Genomic DNA, 20511 nt, shown 5'->3' with positions numbered 1-20511 from the left:
GGGGGACTCCATGAATGGAAGAATCCATGGATAAATAAGCTTCATATACCTTATATTAGAGCCTTAATATCATCTTGAATCCTTGGTGAATTTCTTCCTAACATCAGCTCCCAATATCTCTTCTTCTTCTATTGTGTTCTTGAGAGAGTTTTAGAGAGTGAGAGGTTTGATCTTGGAGTCTAATGTATAAATAGGTTTCTTACTATTTAAATACTCTTAAAATAAGTAAAACCACCTAATTTAACTGCCAATTCATTTATTTGGAAGTGGCAAAAATCTCCCATTCACCTCTTAAGTTGGCAGCGTGATGCAGTAAAGTTGTAGGTGCATTCGACGCCTACAATCGATGGACTGTCAATGGAACAACGGCGCCACACTTCAGAGAGTCCCATTTTAGGGTCTCAACTCCCACATCTAAGTGTGGAGTGACATTCCCAATCGACGGGACGTAGCTCGAGTGAAGGGGCGTTGATTGTATGTCATCCTTTGACACTGCCAAGGAAGTACACCATCTACATCTTGGGTCCTCTTCAAGGACGCCTTAGGTAGTCCTTGGGGAGTTGTGCTGGTACATTTCAATCCTATATACGTCCGTCGAGAAGTTAGGAACCTTCCCTATCAATTTGAGATCCAAACACTACTAAAAACTTTACGAAACATACTAAGGCATGTAAGCACGTCTTAAGGCTAACCTTTCGAACATCGTGGACGTTCTTGGACGTTTAACCTCCAAACTCCATATATTGCTTCTAAACACTAAAATTAGTCATTTTAAGACTTATAAGCTCATGACACATATGATAGGCCATATTTTGGATCCTTACAATAACCCCCACTTGGGAAACATTTGTTCTCGAATGAAACCTTAGTAAACACTTCTTAAAGGACCAACTCTAGACTAGCAGCCCATCATACATGAATGATACCTGAATTCACATACCTAAATCAAGAAAACAATTCAATTCCAAGCCAAACATAACTACATATAACCATATAAAGACCTCATGAAACGGCTCCTTATCCCCCACTTGTGAATAAGTTACACAAGTCTTTCTAACATCAATTCCTCATCATTAGGAAAACAGTAAAATCACAAGACAATTCATAATCACAAGAAATTCTAGAAATTTTCATAAATCATTAAATAAACACATAACATAGAAGGACCTAAGGAGATTCTTGGGATCACCCTTGGATCGGAGAGCATAGAACCTATTCCTCTTTGGAGGACCATCTTCAACTTGAATAATATCAGCTTCCTTTCATTCTCTCAGATTAGCCTTTTCCTTAGGGCAGTTTTTCATCATGTGTCCACTCTCACCGAATCCATAGCAACCATCTCTGCCGGCCAAGCACCTAACCTCATGTTTCTTACCACACCTAGGGCAAGTAGGTGGGGAATACTAATTAATCTTCTCATACCTTGGAGTACTAGAGTAGCCTTGTCTTGGAAGACTTTTGTCGATTCTTAGAATGATCATGTCCATCGGAACCTTAATTTTCCATCCTAATTTTCTTTCCTCCTTTTTAAGCTTGGATTCTTCTATTAGTTAAGCAAACACCATTAGTGGAGAGATATCCATATTGTCAACAAGCATTGTCATACGACACTCTTATTTTACTAGTTGGGACACCCCCATCATGAACCTATTCATCAAGTCTACAGGGTTTGCCACCAAGCTTGGAGAATACTTAGACAATTTAGTGAAATTCAATGCATTAACTTCTCTTGCCTGAGGTGTATGAATTCCCTCAACATAGCCTTCCTCAATTCCCTAGGAAAGAACCTATCAAGGAAAGCGCGTAAAAGTCTACCACTCTATGGGACCCACTCTTACCTTCTAGAATCTTTCCATTTCTCATTAAAAACTTGAGCTACATCTTTCAATTGGTAAGCATCTAGCTCCGCTTTATCCCTAGAACTAAAACCCATAATAGCAAGAGTCTTATAAAACTCATCTATGAACCCATTTGGATACTCCTCCACCTTGGAGCCACTAAATTCTGGAGGGTTCATCCATAGGAAATCCCTAATCCTATAGGCATATATTTTGCCTATAGGGTTATCCACCACCTCCCTATTGATTGGGCCGTCAAGGCTTGATCCAACAAGTCATAGAAGTCATAAATTCGTCTAGAGTCACATTCTCCACTTGAGTAGCATTAGGACCTTGAGGAGGGAATTTATTCCCTTGGGAAGGAACCTATTGATTCTCAATGCCATATCTTTCCCTTCTTTCATTAGCCCTACTGTTATCCATAACCTGGACAAAATCATAGGAAAACATTAGAAGAAGGGCTTACTCAAGCCGAACTCTATAGCACGACTTGAAGAATGAAGTAGTGAAACTTCCTAACCATCATGTAGCCTCCTTCTCATAAATGTGTCGCGACTCACACCGATGAAAAGAATCTACTAAGCGTGGTTTTGGGACATCCTAGGACCATTTCCTAACCTTATGCGCTTATACGAAGTTTGTCACAACCTAAAGCACACCCTAGAAGGTAGGGCATCCTTCAAGTCTAAACACAGCGTACTTGATGTAAGTACACTCAAAATGAATTAAGGTGCTTAGAGCCTCACATGTAACTAAAAAGTATTAAAATATGTTAATTAAGTTTTTTATAGTATGAATTCTTTATTTCAAGTCATTTTGAGGTTAAACGTCCAAGAATGTCAAATGACATTTGGAAGCCAGCCTTGAGATGTGAATGTGTGTCTTGGTGTGTCTTGACATGCTTTGCGAGTTTGTTTTGGTTGAAACTTATGTAGAAGGACTCTATCATGGTAATGAGTATATTTATGTTGGAAACGTCTGGGTAGGACTCCTCAAGGTCCCGGCAAGGCCCTCAAGGAGGACCAAAAGTCTGCCTAGACACTTCCTTGGCAGTGTCTACCTACGCTAAACTACGGCCAGTATGTATGATGATGCCCCGTGGATGGGTGGGCGTCGTTCCATACTTAGCCTAGGATCCAAAACAACCAATTCCAAGCCTCAGAACCAAATGAGGAACTAAAGAACGGCCCGTCAATGGGCCTAAAGGGCGTAGGTTGCTCCGTCAATGCAACCTGCAACCCAACTGCCAGGTGAACTATTTCACTAAGGGGTGGATGAGAAATTCATCCCACGTCCTATCCTGGACCTAGGAGGTTAATTTAGATATTTTTTGGTATACTACTTTAGTTAAAAGGATCAAAACCCCTAAACCCAATTCATATTTCAAAATTAGACTTCCCTCTTCAAAAGAAACCTCTCTAGAAACCTCCATTGGAGATGAAGCTCAAGAATAGCTTGGAGATTGGATTCCCATGGATTCTTCAAGAAGATTTTGTGTCTTTCCCCTACAATTAGGTATGGTCATCCTTCATCCTTACTCAACCTTTATTCTAAGGATTTCCTTCTAATGTTTTCAATTAAAGTTCATGATCAAACCTCTAATCTTCCAATCTAGCCATGGGTTCTTTCTCAAACGTTTTCAAAAGCTTTTTTATGACGAATTGATCTTAATGTACTGATTATAAAGTGAATTACAATCCAATTGCATGATGTACCCACATTCCCTCCAATTTGCAAATTAGCCTATGTTATGGACATTGTGATCTTGATTATGCGTTAATTGAATTGTGATTCTATTATGTTGAATTAGCTATTAATACTGTTTTATACTCAAAATTGATGGTGAATTGTTGATTAGTGATCCATGTGTATCAAGGCTTGTAGATTTGGTAAGGATTGACCTATGTTCTTTTATCTTCTATTGATTGTTAATGTAGAGTACTTGGTATGATCTCGATTCTAGGGCAATTGAAGTATGATTTAGTTTAGGTTATGATGTCTTTAGATACTTCTCTATATTTTATTGTTGATGAATTATGAGTATTGATTATTGATGATCAAATCAAGGGAGATTTGGTAAGATTGATCTATGTTCTTCTATCCTCTAAAGATATATAATGCAATGTACATAATGTGATCTTAATTCTAGGATACATGAAGGATGATTTCGTTTAATTTAAGATACATTAGATACTTTCCTATACTTTAATGGTTGAGTAAATATGAGTATTGATCAATAGTGATAAAAAGGTTGATGAATTGGTAAGATCACCTACTTTCTCTACTTTTCTATGTAATTCCTAGTTGAAATGGCCTTGTATGACATTGTGTGGTATGGTCCACTTATGGTGGTAGTTTTTACTTCTTGTCAATCTTTATATTTGTTGATTATGGCCTTGAAGGAAACTTGATGATATATGAATGTGTGGTTATGATGATCACACTATGTGAAGCTTATGCCTCGTTTCTATTCTAGTCTAGAGGTTCTGTTGTAATTTTATAAGTATGTGGGTGTCTATGTTAGGTATGTTCTATATGTTGTCAATGATGAAGTGTAAATGGTGAATGAACCCTTACCTATGTATCCCTACATGAAGGCGTGATTATCTAATGTTAGGAGTCTTGATTGTAAAGGTTGAAGTTGTCTTATCTCCTATGCTATTTTGTGTTGTGTGGTCTATGCTTGAATTTTCATTGTGGTCTGAAGAGAGTGGATGCCTCAATGTTTTCTAGATAGTCATTGTATGATTATGTTGACCAACGTACACACACTTACACCTCATTCATGCTTACAAGTGGTATAGGTTCATGGTGTCTAATGAAAGGGTATTCTCAAAGGAACTAATGTCTACTACTAAGCATGTCAAGTATATTTTCATGAAGTATGTTATGTGTACCTAAACTAGGATGACTTTATAGGTGTACTACTATGGACAAGGGTATGGGACCTTGTCTATGCATTTCACATGTGTGCCTTGATAGGATAGTTCCTAGGTTTATGATCTATGTACATGAATATGAATGCATGAGTATGTTATGAACATGTCTTATATGTTATGATGTAAAGTATGTGATATGATGAAGAATGAATATGTATAGTGTCTAAATGTGTTTATATGAAAGGATTTGTCATATAGTTACATCTTTACACTTATGCATGAATTAAATGAAGTATAACATATATGATCAAAGGTTGTTTATGTGAAAGGTTTTCTCACATATATGTATACACACACACATGAAATATGTCCATTATGCATGTACGATGATCTAGTAAATATAGGGGCTCTTGAAAGTTGTTCTCAAGAGCATCCTAAACTAGATGATGCTTGAATATTCTATGTCCATGTGGAAGGCTTTCTCACATGATTTAGGTTGATGAATTCTCATTTATAAACTATGAGCTAATAATATGGGGAGTCAATCTCCTAAAGCATACTTTTATAAAGTAATGATAATAATGTGTTTTAATAAAGGGAACTTAGCTTAGCACCGAGTGAACTTGAAGTTGAGGGGTGTCCCTTTCCAATGTGTCGGTTAAGGCTATAGTTTCCCTAAAGTAAAAAGGGTAATGGAATTAAAGTAAGTACCCTAACTAGGATAACCTAAAGGAAGTTTCTTAGCGTAGGTGATGGTATGGGACTTTGCCTAGCATTGCACAAGTATCTCTTGAAAGGAGTTCTATGAAGGTGTTATAGTGTATATGTATATATTTATGTTTCTTATGCATGACATTGTAGTGTCCTCTACTTGTTGTGATGATATGCAAGGTACGAGTCCTAATGAGTCTATATGATATGGTCTTACCTTATATGCATAATGTGGGTTGTTGATCATATGATGAAGGTCTTGCTTGTCATGTATGAAGTTGTCTATACTTGTAATGTTGATGTATTTAGTGAATGGTATGCTTGTAGTCTCTTTGTAGTTTTACTTAGCATGTGTGAGGTTATGAGACTTCACATGTACATTGCACTAGTATGCTTAGAATGAGGTTATGTGTAATGTTCTATGATGCTTTATGAAGTGACGTCCAAGTATGTGTTGTTGACCATTGCTTAGGATGATGTTATTGATAGTGTGACTTTCATGATATCTTGGATTAAGTCTTATATAAGGTTTATGGATTATGTTGAGTTGTATGTGAAGTTTGTGTTATCATGATATGCTATATCTCTATGTATATGTGTATGTATTTGGTGAGTAATGAGGGTGCATGTATGATGACCTTGTGGTCTTAAGGTGATATTTGTGAGTGGATAGTGTAATGGGACATTATCTATACATTGCACCAAGTATCACTAGAGGATTATTTGGAAAGTCAAAGAGTTAAAATAAAGAAAGCTCGCTGTAAAGGGAAAAAGATGTCATTGTAAGGAAGTAGTAATTAGTGTAAAGTGATGAAAATTATGTCTTAAATGTAATGTATGATATTTATGGGATTTTATGACTATTGTATATGCCTAAATGAAGTATGTGAATTGTATGGTGTTTAAGGTATCAAGTTTTATGAAGTTTTCACAAAAAAGGCATGATGCATGGTTTCAAAATAAAATGTCCCTTTTTAAATGCATGGTTTTCATACGTAGTGCATTCTTGTACTAACATCATTCTTGTTTACCTTCTTACACAAATTGTAGGTTATGGATGCTTAAACCATGTCTTGAAGATAAAGGGCTTGATATGTGATTCCCAAGTTCAAGGAAAGGGATCCTTAAGCAAGGATTTCCTGTGTCATTATTTTAAGTGAAGTCTTGTAATAGCTTAGTTATGATTTATGTTGAACGGGTTGTGTCCCTATTGTAATCTAATGATGTTGAGTCTAAGATGGCAAAGAGACATAGAGTCTTTAACTATGTATTATGATATTTTATATATATAATTAAAGTGATGTTCTACCATATGATGTGCTATGAAAGTTTTAAATTTTCTGCTAAATTTACCTATGAAAATGCGATGAATGATAACTATGGGCTTGTATAAGACCTCCAAGAGGTCAAGTATGCCATATTACTTCAAGGGGGTGCTCCACGGTCATGACACTTGAACTCTCGGAGGTCTTGTATAAAAACTTAAACATCATTCATTGCATATATACGAAAAGTATCACAAAATTAAAATAATTTCCTCAAAACATAATGCGGAATTGTTTCATAAAACTTCTAACATATGTCTCAAAAAACATCTATGACATCATGAATACAATAGTATTCGGTGACATCCTATAAAAGTCTATACATAGAAAATAACATAAAAGACAACATAGTTGTGGTGTCCTCGGATGCTATGAGGATTCACCAATCTTCACTTCTTGAAAGCCTTAGAAACTCTACCCTTGAAAGAAACTTAATCTCCTTAAGACCCTACATTGGATTAGAATGTAGGAAAAATATATATTAGTATGAAATGTACCCAGTATGTAGACTATCATATCAAACATAAGATATCTCAAAGGGTTAGTCAACAGTAAACATAATCATAAAAGATAAAGGCATAAACATAGAATGTATATCATAAGAATAATAAAGCATCCTAAATCAAAAAAGAGTTCATACTTAACTCATTGGTATTCTTGTTCATATGAACTACTTCACAAGCCACCTCCAAGTATATTTGTTCAAAGCTAAGGTATCATCCCATACTACTACCAAAGCTAATTACGTCTCTTTGGTTATTCTTGGTCATAATATACTCTCATAATTAAGACTTAGGTTCATCAAAGATATAAGCACTATGACCCTAGGCCACCTCAAAACACACTTATGCAATGCATGTAAAGCATCCCATTCTACCTCACACACTAAACATGTCTTGGTGTCACCCTATTCCCTTTCATTTAATTTAGTAGTCTCTATTAGACCTACTTCATAATGAAAATTAACTATCATCACAAGTCAATCATGTCATGGAAAGCAACCATAGTCACTACTCAAGATAAGCATACATATCATAGGGGTCATGTCATAAGTAGTTTCAAGTCATACATGTGCCATGTGTGGATAGCATCCAATACTACCATCCACACTAAGTACTTTTCTAGACTAACCTAATCCAAGTAAACTAAGAAACGAAAAACCCATCCTAACCATCATGCAACCAATCATGTAGATGCAAGCTAATCATAGGGGAGCATTAATCTTCAACCCTAAGATATCATGAGAAACAAATCTTTTATTTATTTCATGAAATACACATTAAATGAAAGTCAAGCTAACATTAGAAGAGTATAGGTCTTTCCCCTAAAGCTACAATGAAATTGTTTTGGCCTGTAACACCCCGTATCCAAAATAAACCAAAAATCAGCTTTTCTGAAATCTACAGGTGCAATAGACGGTTAACATCGATGGACCATAGCCTGACCCACTGCCTGTGCTGCACATCCATCGATTGTGAATGAAACTCCCCCAAGACGCAGATCAAAAAATTTGACTAAGTGTTGAACGAGGGGCGGACGTACGGTCTGTAGGTCAGACTACGGTCCGTAGTTTGATTCTGTTGATTAAGACTCCATTAATCACTCTTTGACAAGAACCATGATTGACCAGCACGGTCTATAAATGGACCTATGGACCGTAGCTATGACCGTAGGTGGAAATTAACATATAGTTAGAGGGAAAATGTAGTTGGGTCAACTTCAAATGATCATAACTCTTAGCACAAAATGAATTAGGTGTCCCATGACCTATGAAATGATAGATAATTAAATTAACTTTCCATAGCCACTGACCTTGCCAAAATACGAGTAAAATGTTATGCCCGTTTTAGTAAAGGGATGTCGAACAGACCCAACCTATAGACCCAAAAGATGGACAATCGATTTAACAAAGACTCGTCTATCTAGATCATCGTTTGGTCTGACGGCAATTAACTCAGGGGTCTTTGGTCTTTTCGCACTTTGTTTAAACCCTAATATACGTTGTTTTGACCTTAAATTATAAGATTTTGGTCAATCTAAGCCTAGAAACATAACTAAGACTACCTAAGTCAAATCATTAATCAAAAACTTAGAATATTAGAAGTAAGAAATGAGAATAAGGTCAAGAAACCTAGTTCAAGAATGCAACAAGATTTCAGCAGTTCCAACCCCAAAATCTAAGTATTTCTCTTGGGATTTCACTAGTGGATTCTTTTCACCCATTGAGTCCCTAGTTTTTAGTTAGTTCTTGATTCTCTTATCATGATAAAACCTAGGGTTTCTAGAACTTTGATAGAACTTCATGGATTAGTTAAATATATGTTCTAAATTAGATTGTAAAGTTATTATTCAGTTTATCACATGAATTTCAAAATCCTATCAATGTATTTATTTATTTCTTGAATTATATATGTTAGGTCAGATATTTCAGTTATTCAGTTATACATGCCTCAGTTATTAATGAATCATTATCAGATTAAATTTTGCATTTTAAGTTTGCATGTTCAGTTTTTAGCTATCCAATATATACAGAAACTCGGTCATAATTAGTTAATTACTAAATTCATTGGGAGTAGCATAATACCGAGTTGGACTAGGGTTCAGTGTACTCAATTAGTCCCAGAACTACTAGCAAAGTAGGTTGTAAGTCCCCTCTGTGGGCATCATTTTAGTGATCACGCCGCATAGCTTTATACCTCTTGTAGGTTATATTGGGTCCTCTAGATAGGGCGTATACATCAGACTCCACATTTAGCTCATTTGGTTTTATTCTCGGTTATTAGTAGCTCCCACAAATCAGTCAGACTTCAATGCATTGACCATATTTATAGTTCAATTATCATTCAGTCTCAGCATGTTATAAATTTGGTCTTTGCATCCAGTTAGCTCAGAATTCAGTACATCATGTTCAGATTATTATACTTGCTTTTGTGCTTGTTCAGTTATGTTTTATTTCAGCTTTACTCTTTCCTACATGCTCAATACCTTCAAGTACTGATGCATAAATTTGGTACATTTTCTCGTGATATAGGTTCAGGTTCTCAGCATCCATATCACGCATATATCAATTCCCGATCTCTAGTTCCGCAAATTTAGTGGTGAGTCCTCATATGTCTGAGGACAATAGTCATGAGTTCATTTTAGTCATTTAATCCTTTAGTTTCAGTTTTTGCTAGAATTAGCTGGGGCGTGTGTTAGAGGCTTATTTCAGACATACTTACTTTCAACTTAGTATTGAGTTAATATTTCCTTTGTATTAAACTCATTGTTTTTAATTATCTCAGTATTAGAATATGTGTATTCCCCCTCTTTTCAGTTTAAATTATGATTTAGCTTCCGCATATATTTTATTATCTTTAGTATGCTCATGATCATGCCAGCAGTGTTAGCTTGGGATCACCTGTGGTCCTAGGTATCGTGTCCGCGTCTTGCGGGTAGCTCGGGGCGTGACAAAACTTGGTACCAGAGCACTAGGTTTAAGTGTCCAAGGATGTCTTAAAATCCGCACTAAGTAAATTCCTTTTCATGGGTGTGAAGTGCACCACATCTAATTAGAGAGAGGCTACATAGTGTTTTAGGAAAAAACTTTACTTTCTTGTTACTCTTATCGTGTATAAGGTATGATCTTATTCCACTCTAACTTGATGTTCTACGTTTCATATCATGCTTCCTCGTAGAGCTAACGTTAGGAATGAAAATGCCAAGAATACAAATGCAGCTCCTCTGGTCACAGATCAGGAAGTCTCCAATGCTGAGTTCAGAAATGCCATACAGATGTTGGCTCAGAGTATGACCAACCAGAACAATAGGGTTCATGCTCCGGTGAATGAAAATGGTGGATCACCAATAGAAATGGTCCGTGACTTTGTTAGGATTAATCCGCCTGAGTTCTTAGGATCACAAACTAATGAGGATCCTCAAAATTTCTTGGATAATATTAAGAAGATCTTTGAGGTAATGCAAGTCGCTGGGAATGATCGGGTTGAGTTGGAATCATACCAGTTAAAGGATGTTTCTCATATCTGGTACACTCAGTGGAAGGAAAACAGGGGTACATATGCAGCTCCTATTACTTGAGATTGCTTTAGTGAGACCTTTCTAGATAGGTTTTTCCCAATAGAGTTGAGAGAAGCAAAGGCTCGGGAATTCATGAGCTTGAGGTAGGGAAACATGAAACTAAAAAAGTAAAGGCTCAAGTTTAACCAACTCTCCAGGTATGATCCTCACATAGTTGCTGACTCCGGGGCTTAGATGAATAAATTCTTCTATGGAGTACCAGATTTGGTGAAAACTGAGTGCAGTAATGTTATGTTACTTGGAGATATGAACATATCTAGACTTATGACTTATGCTCAGCTGGTTGAGGGTGATAATCTTAGGGAACAAGCTAAGGAGAATAAGAAGGTTAGGACTGGGAACTATGACTATTCTAAGTAGAAATTGGGTGGTCGAAATCGCTTGCAGAGTTAGCAAAAGTTTCTAGCTCCAGCCCCTTCGTCAGCTAGTTCTCCATCCTCCAAGAACAGGTACGACCAGAAGTATAGAGCACCAGGCTCTAAATCTTAGGGAAGTGTTTCAGGCACCAATACTTACCTCACTTGCCCTAAGTGTGGTAAGAACCATCCGGTCGAGTGTCTCGCGGGAAAATAAGGATACTTTGGGTGCGGTCAATCTAGTCACAAGTTGAGGGAATGTCCTTCTAGACAGGGTCAAGGAGGTGGTAATGGTAGAGCTCTATCTATAACTTCATCAGCACCAGCAAGTCGCCCGACTCATTAGGGTAACTCGTCTGGTATAGGTGGCGGTCAGTTGCAGAACAGGTTGTATGCTCTTCAGGCTCGCCAAGATCAGAAAGGTTCTCCTGATGTAGAAACTGGTACATTATGAGTCTTTGACCTTGATGTTTATAAATTGTTAGATACAGGGGCTACTCTTTCCTTCGTACTCCTTACATAGTAGTCCAATTCAGTGTCAGCCCAAAAACTCTCTCAGAACCTTTCTTAGTCTCTACTCCAATTGGTGACCCAATTATAGCTAAACGGGTATACAGAAATTGCCCTGTCATGGTATCTCAGAAAGTCACCTCAACAGATCTTGTATATTTAGAATTGGTAGACTTTGATTTCATTCTAGGCATGGATTGGCTACATTCCTGTTATGCCTCAGTCGATTGTAGAACTAGGATTGTTCGTTTTAAGTTTCCATACAAACCAGTATTAGAATGGAAGGGTATTAGCTTAGCACCTATGGCTCGATTTATTTCTTACCTTAAGGACAGAAAGATGATCTCTAAGGGTTATCTCTATCATCTAGTTCGGGTTAAGGATTCTAGCTCTGTAACCCTAACTCTTGAGTCAGTTCCAGTAGTCTGTGAGTTTCCATAAGATCAAACTCGAGTCCCTCCCGTAAAAAAAATCAACTTTGGAATTGATCTCCTTCTAGATACCTAGCCTGTTTCTATTCCTTCTTAAAAAATGGCTCCAGCAGAGCTTAAGAATTGAAAGAGCAGTTGAAAGACCTTTTATATAAGAGCTTCATCAAACCTAGTATTTCACCATGGGGTGCACCACTGTTGTTCGTAAAGAAGAAAGATGGTTCTCTCTGCATTAACTATAGACAGTTTGAACAAGGCCAGAATCAAGAATAAGTATCCCATCCCTAGGATTGATGACTTGTTTTACCAAGTTCAAGGTTCTAGTCATTTCTCAAATATATACCTCAGATTAGGTATCATCAGCTTAGAGTTAGAGATAGTGACATTTCGAAGACACCCTTCAGGAGAGGTATGTTCATTATAAATTTGTGGTTATGTCAATTGGACTAACCAATGCTCCTTTAGCTTTCATGGATTAGATCAACAGTGTGTTCAAACAGTAATTGGACTTGTTCGTTATCATCTATACTAATGATATCCACATTTACTCTATGAATAAGGAAGAACATGCGAGTCATTTGAGAATTGTTCTACAGACTCTCAAGGATCACCATTTATTTGCTAAGTTTAGCAAATGTGAATTCTGGTTGCAATTCTTTGCTTGCCTTGGTCATATTGTATCTAACGAAGGGATCTGAGTGGATTCACATAATATAGAAGCACTGAAACAATGGCCTAGACCTACCTCTGCTATAGATATCAGAAGTTTCTTAGGTCTAGCATGTTATTATAGAAGGTTCATGGAAGGATTCTCATCCATAGACTCACCATTGACTAGGTTAACTCAGAAGATGGTTGTTTCAATGGTCAGATGATTGTGAGAAAAGCTTTGCGTAGTTAAAAACTAGATTGACTATAATGCATGTCTTGACTCTACCAGAGGGTTCAGATAGTTATGTGATCTATTTTGGTGCATCCAGAGATGGCCTAGGTTTTGTGTTGATGTAGCGAGATAAGGTTATAGATTATGCTTCTAGACAGTTTAAGGTTCATGAGAAAAACTATCCAACCCATGACCTCGAGCTTGCAACAGTGGTGTTTGCATTCAAGATCTAGAGACACTACTTGTATGGTGTTCACTAATCAAAAGAGCCTTCAGTATGTGTTCACCCAGAAAGAGTTGAATCTTCGCCAGAGTAGATGGCTTGAGTTCCTTATAGATTATGATATGAGTGTGCATTATCATCCTGGTAAGGCAAAAGCAGATTATCTATGGGTAAGACCATGTTGAGGAAGAAAGGAAAGAGCTAGTGAAGGATGTTCACAGGCTTGCTCGTTTAGGAGTTTGCCTAATGAGCACATCAGATAGTGGTGTAACAGTTCAGAATGGGGTAGAATTTTCTTTGATAGTGGAGGTTAAGGAAAAGCAAGACAATGATCCAATCTTGCTTGAACTTAAGGGTGCAGTCCACAATTAGAGAGAGGAGGTTTTCTCCCAAAGGGGAAATGGTGTACTTCGCAACCAGGGTAGATTATGTGTTCCTGATGTAGGTGAGTTAAGAAAGCATATCCTTGCAGAAGCCCATAACTCTAGATGTTCTATTCACCCAGGTGCCACTAAGATGTATCGTGATGTGCGGGAAGTCTATTAGTGGAATGACATGAAGAGGGAGATAGCAGTTTTTATGAGTAAGTGTCCCAATTGCCAGCAAGTCAAGGTAGAACATGAGGTATGATTCAAGAGATCCATATTCCTACTTGGAAATGGGAATTGATCAATATGGATTTCATCACAGGGTTACCTCGTACTCGCATACAACATGACTCAATTTGGGTAATAGTTGATAGGATGACTAAGTCTTCTCGCTTTTTAGCAGTCAAGACTACAGATTCGGCAGAGGACTATGCCAAGTTTTACATTAATGAAATTGTGAGGTTGCATGGGGTTACTTTGTCTATCATCTCAGATAGAGGTGCTCAGTTTACCTCTCATTTATGGAAGTCATTTTAGAAGGGTCTTGGTACTCAAGTTAATCTTAGCACAACATTTCATCCACAGACAGATGGAAAGGCAGAGCATACATTTCAAACCCTAGAGGATATGTTGAGAGCTTGTGTGATAGATTTCAAGGGTAGTTGGGATGATCACATTTCTCTGATTGAGTTCGCTTATAACAATAGCTAATATTCCAGCATTCAGATGGACTCTTATGAGGCACTGTATGGGTGTAGATGTAGATCTCCTATTGGTTGGTTTGAAGTAGGTAAAGCAGTTTCAATAGGGCCATATTCGGTCCTTTATGCTATGGAGAAAGTGCAACTCATTAGAGATAGACTTAAGATAGCCCAAAGTCGTCAGAAATGTTAAGTAGATGTAAGGAGAAGGGAACTAGAGTTCCAAGTTGATGATTGGGTTTCCTTAAAGTGTCACCTATGAAAGGGATAATGAGATTTTTCAAGAAAAGAAAGCTTTGTATGTAGGCCCTTAGAAGATCTTGAAAAGGGTTGTCAATGTGGCATATGAGTTAGACTTGACAACAGAACTAGCAGTCGTGCATCCAGTCTTCCACATCTCACTCTTGAAGAAGTGTGTGGGTGATCCAGCCTCTATAGTGTCATTAAAGAGTGTAGCGGTGAAAGATAGTCTTTCCTACGAGGATGTACCAGTTGAGATTCTTGACCGTTAGGTTAGAAGGTTGAGAAATAAAGAAGTTATTTTAGTCAAGGTTTTATGAACGAGTCAATCCGTAAAGGGAGCTACTTGGGAAGTAGAAGCACCCATAAAAGCCAAGTATCCTCACCTCTTTCCTTCCTATTCCACTCCAGCCGGAGGTAATAATACTTCTTAAGTTTTTCAGTCATTCATGCGTGAATTCAGCCTTAGAATCATGTGCCCTCAATTTGTAGTTGCATTTTTAATGTATTTGCATGTTCTCGGAACTCAATTCATGAGAAACTTAGTTCTCAGTGTTTAATAGTAGAGATTGCATCTCTCTCCCTCCAATTTAGATAATTTAGTCTTCATTTGAGTATGAATGTTTCCAAGGGGGAGATAATGTAACACCTCGTGTCCAAAACAGACCAAAAATCAGCTTTTCAGAAATCTGCAGGTGCGAACGACAGTTACCATCGACAGACCGTAGCCTGACCCACGACCCATGCTACACATCCATCGATTGTGACTAAAACTCCCCCAAGATGCAGCCCAGAAAATTTGACTAAGTGTCGAACGACGGAAGGACCTACGGTCCGTAATCTGTGTCCGTCGATCAAGACTCCATTAACCACTCTCTGACAAGAACCACGATTCACCAGCACGGTCCATAGATGGACCTACTGATCATAGGTATGACTGTAGGTGGAAATTAGCAGACAGTTTGGGGGGAATGTAGTTGGGTCAACTTCAAATGATCATAACTCTTAGCACAAAATGAATTAGGTGTCCTATGACCGATGAAATAATAGATAATTGAATTAACTTTCCATAACCACTGACCTTGATAAAATCAGACCTCCAAGTAAAACGTTATGCCCATTTTAGTAAAGGCCTATTGAATAGACCTAACCTATGGACCCAAATGACAGACAGTTGATTGACCGACGGCTCGTAAGTATAGGTCGTCGTTTGGTCTGACAGCAATTAACTCAGGGGTCTTTTGGTCTTTTCCCACTTTGTTTAAACCTTAAAATATGTTGTTTTGACCCTAAATCATTAAATTTTAATTAGTTGAAGCCTCAAAACATAACTAAAACTTACGTAAGTCAAACCATCAATCAAAAACATAGAAAATTAGAAGCAAGAATGGAGAAAAAGATCAAGACCCCTAGTTCAAGAACGCAGCAGGGTTTCAGTAGTTCCAGCCCCAAAATCTAAGTATTTCTCCGTGAATTTCTTCACCAGGTATGTGGGATTTCACTAGTGGGTTCCTTTTACCCATTGGGTCCCTAGTTTTCAGTCAGTTCTTGATTCTCCAATTATGATAAAACCTAGGATTTCTAGAACTTCGATGGAAATTCATGAATTAGTTAAATATATGTTCCAAATTAGATTGGAAAGTTTTTATTCAGTTTATCACATGAATTTCAGAATCCTAGCTATGTATTTTCTTTAGTTCTTGAATTACATATGTTAGGTTAAATATTTCTGTTATTCAGTTATACATGCCTCAGTTATTAATGCATCATTATCAGATTAAGTGTTACATTTTCAGTTTGCAAATTCAGTTTTGAGCTATCCAGTATTTTAAAGAAACTTGTTCATAATTAATTAATTACAGAATTCATTAGTGCTACCGAATGGGACTAGGGTTCAGTGTACCCAATTAGTCCCAGAATTACTAACCAAGTAGGTTGTAAGTCCCCTCTGTGGGCATCAGTTTAGTGATCACGCCAGTATGCCTTCATACCTTTGGTAGAGTATATTGGGTCCTCTCAATAGGGCGTATACATCGAACTCCACATTTAGCTCATTTGGTTTTATTCTCGGTTATTAATAGCTCCCACTGATCAGTCAGACTCTAATGCGTTGACCAGATTTATAGTTCAGTTATAATTCAGTCTCAGCATGTTATAAACTTGGTTGCATCCAGTTAGCTTAGAATTCAGTACATCATGTTTAGATTATTATACTTGGTTTTGTGCTTGTTCGGTTATGTTTTTTTCAGTTTTACTCTATCCTACATGCTCAGTACCTTCAAGTACTGATTCATACATGTTCTACATCTTCTCGTGATGTAGGTTCAGGTTCTCATCATCCATGTCACGCATAGCTCGATTCCTGATCTCCAATTTTGCAGATTCAGTGGTGAGTCCTCATTCTCCGAGGACAATATTCATGAGTTCGTTTTAGTCATTTAGTCCTTTAGTTTCAGTTTTTGCTAAAATTAGTTGGGGAATGTCCCAGCATTTCTAGTCAGTTAGAGGCTTATTTCAGACATACTTAGTTTTAGCTTAGTATTGAGTTAATATCTCCTTTGTATTAAACTCATTGTTTTTAGTGATCTCAGTTATAGAATATGGATATTCCCCCTCTTTTTAGTTTAAATTATGATTTAACTTCCGCATTTAGTTTATTATCTTTAGTATGCTCATGCATGCCAGCAGTGTTAGCTTCGAACCACTTGTGATCCTAGGTTTCGTGTTCGCATCTCAGGGGTAGCTCGGGGTGTGACATGGCCAATCCAAGTCAATCTATAATGATCAAGCATCCTAGCAACACAAGACCAAGATAATATGGGAGAGCTTACTTCTTCCATCCCAATCTATCATGAGATTTATCAGCTCAAGCTACGATGAGTAATTCATCTCATACTTCCATGAGACTCTACATCTCAAGATACCATGAGTATTTCAACTCAAGCCTCCTTAAGATTTACTATCCCAGGTTACCCTTGATACCTACTATCTCAAGCTATCATGAGATCCACTATCTCAACCTTATCATACCTTGGTATTATCTCATCAAGTATATTCCACAAGAAGTGATCATACAATCCATTGTCAAGCTAATCTAGTTCATCATGTCTTCATTCATTTTAGGCTCTTAGGTCAACCTAGAATCTATCTATGTGAGAGAACTTGTTCCCCTACCTTGTTCATGTCTAAGTGTAAAATCCAAAGAAAACATCATCACAATCCCTTCATAATGACTTCACCCCAAATCCCTACCATCAATGACATACAAGCCCTACAATCTATTACTCTCCCCAATTCATCATTATCCATGTTCAATCACAAGTTAAATCACTAAATTTGATCATTAGAAGGTAAGTTTAGGCATACATGATCACATAAGTTCAATTCCAACTTTACAAAGCAAGACCATCCTTGATCAATTAGGCCTACTTCAATTCATATCTAGGTTATTCAATCATGATAAAATAGGTGACAATACAATTGAATTAAGAAGATCAACTTAGAAGTTTCATCTTGTCTCTAACGGCCTAAAATGACCATGATCACCTTCAACATCAAATACTACAATTCACCATGAAAACCTTATGAAAAAATTACATAATAATCATATGAACATAATTGAATGCTACCCACTAGATTGGGATCACAATCAAGCCTTACCCACAATGTAATCACAACCCTCTCTAGATTGGGGTTTTTTGGATTCACAATTGAGGAAAACTAGGGGACTCAATGAATGGAAGAATTGATGGATAAATTATCTTCATATACCTTATATTAGAGTTTTAATACCAGCTTGAATCCTTGGTGAAATTTTCTAAGAGCAGCTCCCAATTTCTCTTCTTGTTATATGGTGTTCTTGAGAGAGTTTTGGAGAGGGAAAGGTTTTTATCTTGGAGTCTAATGTCTAAATAGGTATCTTGTTGTTTAAATACTCTTAAAATACCTAAAACCACCTAATTTAACTGCCTATGCATTTATTTGGAAGTGGGGTGAATTTCTCATTCACCCCTTTAGTTGGCAGTGTGATGCAGTAAAGTTGTAGGTCCAATCGATGCCTACAGTCGATGGACTGTCAATGGAACGATTGTGCCACACTGTAGGTCCCTCGTTCCTTTCATAGAGTCCCATTTTGGGGTCTCAACTCCCACTTCTAAGTGTGGAGTGATGCGCCCAATTGACGGTACGTAGCTCAAGTGACGGGGCGTTGATTGTTTGTCGTCCTTTGACACTGCCAAGGAAGTGCACTGTCTACATTTTGGGTCCTCCTCAAGGAACCCTTGGGTGGTCCTTGGGTATTCGTGCCCCAATGTTTCCACCTGAAATACATCCACTAGATGTTAGGAACCTTTCCTATCAATTTGAGCTCTAAACACTACTTAAAACTTCATGAAACATACTAAAGCACGCAATCACGTCTCAATGTTAACCTTTCGAACGACTTCAACGTTCTTGGATGTTTGACCTCCAAACCCTTCCAAACATCTTCGACGTTCTTGGATGTTTGACCTCCAAACCCTTCCAAACTCTATATAGTGCCTCTTAACACTAAAATTAGTCATTTTAAGACATTATAAGCTCACGATACACCTGATAGGCTCTATTTTGGACCTAAATCATTTTGGGGTCCTTATAATATTATACTCTAACGTCTAATAAAGACTCAAAGTCTTGTCAAAAAGGAAAAATTATTTTAGCAGAACTTGACAATGAGAGGTGTCCCTTACCAAAAGGAATGTAGGTTCACCAAATAAGGTGTACCTACCCAAAAGTAAGGTAGGTTAACCAAATTCTCTCATGAGGTGGAAACTTAAATGTGATACTTTGATATGAATGGGACAACATTCATGCAGTGAACTAAGCATTACTTAAGATTTGCTTTGGGTGAATAAGTTAAGGTAAAAATAAAGGCAATGCTATGAAGATATTGAATGTGTGTTAATGAGATAAATGAATTTATGTGTTGTTGTGAATAGTACCCATGTGTATGTAATGTATGTGAACTATATTGTGCTTATTGTATCAAATGTCCATGAAGTTTTACTAAAAGACATGATGCATGGTTTCTAGCTAAATGTCCTCTTTAACTCATGTTTTTGCATGGTTATCATATTTAGTGCATTCTTATTCATCTTTTTACACAAAGTGTAGGTGGTGATGGCTAGAGGATTTTTCTTAGAATGAAGAGCTTTGATAGTTATTCTCGAGTTCAAGTGTGTCCTTAATGCTTCAAGGGTCTTCATGTCAATTGTTGAAATTAAGTTCATGTAATAGTATAGATTATTCATTTATGTTGTTAAGTGTCGTGCCCCTGTTCTATTCTATTCTATTGGAGTGTATCTTAAGATGGCAAGACGAGACTTCATGTCTTAACTATGTACTTATGATTTTTAAATGAAATGATGTTCTTAGCATTATATTATGTTATGAAAAAATTTTAAATTTTCCGCTAAATATATGACAATGGAATGAAAGATGTGTAAGGGCTTGTATAAGACTTTTGAGAGGTCAAGTATGTTTTATTGCTTCTAGGGGTTGCTCCCCGGTCGTGACACTTTTTGTGTTACAGTTATTTTTATTATATTAAATTAGAACATATATTTATTAATTAATATATTTTCGAAAGACAGTATATATCTTAAATGTTCAATTTAATATCATTTATAAAGGCCTTAAATTTTAGTTTTAGATAATTTTTATTTTTAAAATTAAAAATAACCTTATGAGTAAACTTGTAATTACACTATAATGACATTATGGCAAACAAACAAGACATCATAATTACGAGGTTGTATAATTCTTAGATTAGTATTTATTACCCTAATAATAAAAACAAATTCTATTATCTAAAAGCTTTCCAAACAGACCCCTAATTAAAGTAAGATACGTGTGTGTGCGCGCACGCGTTATTACCCTAATAATAAAAGCTAATTCAATTATTTAAAAGCTTTCCAAACAAACCCCTAATT

Source organism: Solanum lycopersicum, chromosome 10, assembly GCF_036512215.1.
Source record: "Solanum lycopersicum chromosome 10, SLM_r2.1".
NCBI lineage: Eukaryota > Viridiplantae > Streptophyta > Magnoliopsida > Solanales > Solanaceae > Solanum > Solanum lycopersicum.
Note: the sequence above shows the minus strand (reverse complement) of the source record.